Genomic DNA, 3,282 nt, shown 5'->3' with positions numbered 1-3,282 from the left:
TCCTTAGCTTAAACCTCTAGGAGCTGCAATCCATCTCGAGTTTAATAATGAAAAGATATTTTATACTGAAAGTTCAATCAAATCATTATTTTGTCACTTACAGCTTTTGTCATCCTTTCTAGTTTGTACATGTTTCTCTTCATAATTCATGGATACTATGCTTCTTTATGTTCTCGAATTCTCCAGGTTCCTGTTATTTGTTCTCTTTCATTTTAGGACTGTTGCACACACCAGGTTCTTATTACCTCACCTTCTCACTTCTGGATCTTATTTCTGAATTAACTGTCTCCCTCAGTCCCACTCCATCCCAACTGGTTTCGCCTTTCACATGACTTTTTCTGTTTTTCAGATCTCATTTTTTAAGATGACGCACACTTTAATAATTAAAAGATCCTTCGCAAACAACGTTTCACGTAAATATCTCCGCTGTTGCTGATTTCACGCTTTGGTTTGTCCTTATTAGAATAACGATGTGGAAAGAAAACCAGTTTTCCAAAGGTAGGAAGAATTTTGCTCTTTGAGTGACAGCTGCAGATAAATAATTAAGGAGCTTGTGGGGATGCCAATTAGAAGCAATTATCATTTGACCCGCCTTGACATTAAAATGCCTCGGTAATCTCCCTCTGTCACTGGAAAGTGGAGGTCTGGCTTCTGTGATCACGACCCCGATCTTTTCCAGACTTAAGAACAAGCAGTCAAAGAGATGATCTACGCCCGAAACGATCTTTAAGTCTGTCACTCACTCTCCCCTCAGCCCACTCACACATAGTCAACCTGGAAAGCTCAACTTACTTAGCCTTGAAATTGCAAATTGCTTTAATTTCTCCAAAAGCCAAGTCATCTTTTTAGTCTCTTGAAAAATAAAAAAAATATTAATCTGTTTCTCCCTTCGCCCGGCCCATCCTGAAAGTGCTCCCACAGTTTCAGTGGCGGGGGCGTCGACCGTCGCCAGCTCCTGCTGGTCCGCGCGCCCAATGCTGACAGCCGGGGACCCTCCCTCGCCAACTCCTGCGCTGTGTTTCAGTCGCGTCCCCCTTCCTCTCCGCCCCACCCCTGGCGTGAAAACCGACATTCCCCCGCCCCACCCCAACGCACGCTCCGTGAGCGCCCACCGCTCAAAGTTTCTCGGGCAAAACTTTCCCCACTCCGTTAGGATGCCGGGGAGAGGAGCCTCGGGATTTCCAAAGAGCCGCTCGCGCACAAAGCTCCCCCACGCCTCGGGCTCCGGAAGTTCCTGTCGAGCCCGCGCTCACCAGTAATTGTTCTCTGCTCCCCACGTCGATGGTCTCGTCCATGTCGCTCTCGGAGGTCGTCTCCTCGCAAGGCGCTCATCGCGGCCAAGACCGCGCGGGCCGCCCAGCCCGAGCCGCCGACGCAGAGCAGGGCGCAGCGCCCTCCCTGCCTGCCTGCCTCCTCCCTTCCTCCCTCCCTCTCTCGGCCCGGGAAGGCGCGGCTTCCCCGGCGGCGCGGTCGGCTCCTCGCGGCTCTTTCCCACGCCGCTGCAGGGCTCGGCCGCAAGACCGGCGCGGCCACGCCCCTCCGCGCGGGCGGGGCCACCTCGCCCGCTCCCGCGGCCGGCCCCCGCCGCCCCGCCGGGTTCCGCCTCCTCGGGGTCGGCGTGGCCTGCGGTTGGCTGGGGCGGAGGGCGGGGCCGCGCTCGCCAATGCTTGCGGCGAGCTTACTGCCAGGCGTGGGAACGCGGCCGCGCACTAGGGCCCGGAGCAGCGCACGGGCGGGAGCAGGCAGCGAGCGTGAGCGCGAGGTTGATAACTCCAGCTAGGGCAGCACGCGGACGTGGGCGCGGGAGCGGCGGGGGAGGGCCGTAGGAGTGGGCGGGCTCCGACCGGTTTGGCCCTCCTCCTCACCCCCCACAGTCTGACGGTGAAGTTTCTGTCTTGTGTTTAAAGAATAACCCCAAGCGCGTGGCTGAGTGTGAGCGAGCGTGTAGTGACTTTGGGAGGCGCCGTGGCTTAACCGAACCGCCCCACTCGGCTGTCCCTTGTCTGGACCAAAACTGCTGACTGGCTGACCCTGAGGGCCACATTTGCCCTCTGGGGTTTTTGAAAACCTTAAATCAAAGTTGCTTTTCTCCCTGGCAACTCCCGAGGCTGCTTCCGTGGCCTCTGGGCTGTGGACAGATAAGGACGTGAGTTGCCCCGACCAGGTACTTAACCGCTGGCTGTCGGAGGGTCTGAGCTTGGCTACCATGTGACGTTCGATTTGCTCTAAATCAGTTATTTCCATTTGGCCACAGGAGCTGTGGATAGTAGACTCCGCTGAGTAGACCGTGAGCCGGAGTTGTGTCCGCTCTGGTGGCAGAGAAAGACAAGCCAATGATGCAGGTATTTCAGAACACAATTTTAGTAGTTTTTCAAGTTCGAGATTTTCGGGCTTGGATTATCCAGATGATGGCAATTGTCCACTCCCCTTGGTGTGTACAGTCGCAGCGGTAGAGTTAATGTGAATTCCGAACGTGAAAAAATTCGCGCTTGGAAATTCAGTTTGTCTTCTAAAGTACGAATTTGTGTTCAGTTTTTAGCGCATTGGACAATGTGGGTTGTATAAACTACAGAAGTGCTTTCAAAGCATGTTTTCTAGCGGCTCTTCCCGTATGTTGCGGTACTTGAACACGCTACGCCAAGGTGCCTCAGCGAGGGCTGGAGCTGAGCAGACCAAGCGCGAGAGGCGGTGTGGGCTCGCCTAGTCTGGAGCCGCGGTACCGCGAGGCGGGCGGCGGGTTGGTTGCGGTCGAGCTGAGACTCTTTGCTCCGGGACAGCTCCATGCTTTAGTGGAGGAGAAAAGGCTTTGAGAAAGGGGCGTCTGTCATTCATCACAACCCTCCGCCACGGACAGATTCCTGATTTTCTAGGGATCTGCTTAGGGCGTCCCATTGACACTCCACTCTGTCCCTACACAAGACCGGCGCGGGGCGGGGAGGCGGGGAGGCGGAGAGGCGGAGAGGCGGAGAGGAAAGGATGCGTCGGGAAAAGACTGGGCCCGGGCGGGGGTTGGGCGGAGGAGAGCGGGAAAGACTTGCAGCCAGCGTGTTAAGCCCTCATTAAAACACAAAAACCCCTTCCCCACAAGCCCTTGTCTCTTTTGTGCGGTCCCCACCGCGGTGCCTGCAATAACCGTGTGAACAGAAACCCAAAACGTTTCATCCTGACTTCTGAAACTTAACCTCGGGCAAAGTACACAGTCGGGGGGTGGGGGCAGGCAGGCCCTGGTGGGCTGGACCAGGTCAGCTCAGGACGCCGGGGACGGGGGGGGGGTGGGGACCC

General features: G+C 55.9%; 1 long non-coding RNA gene across 1 annotated transcript in view; it reads left to right on the top strand.

Annotated features, from left to right (window-relative positions):
• Window positions 1-1,897: 1,897 nt before the first annotated feature.
• The window catches only part of LOC121102276, a 157,894-nt gene continuing 156,509 nt past the window's right edge, over window positions 1,898-3,282 (top strand). Inside the window, exons 1-2 of the long non-coding RNA XR_005834349.1 lie at window positions 1,898-2,164; window positions 2,255-2,342. This is a non-coding gene — a long non-coding RNA (uncharacterized LOC121102276). The remainder of the gene's footprint in view (window positions 2,165-2,254; window positions 2,343-3,282) is intronic.

Source organism: Ursus maritimus, unplaced genomic scaffold (assembly GCF_017311325.1).
Source record: "Ursus maritimus isolate PB19 unplaced genomic scaffold, ASM1731132v1 scaffold_13, whole genome shotgun sequence".
Classification (NCBI taxonomy): Eukaryota; Metazoa; Chordata; class Mammalia; order Carnivora; family Ursidae; genus Ursus; species Ursus maritimus.
The sequence above is the reverse complement of the archived record's forward strand: the minus strand, read 5'-3'. Positions and strand labels throughout refer to the sequence as shown.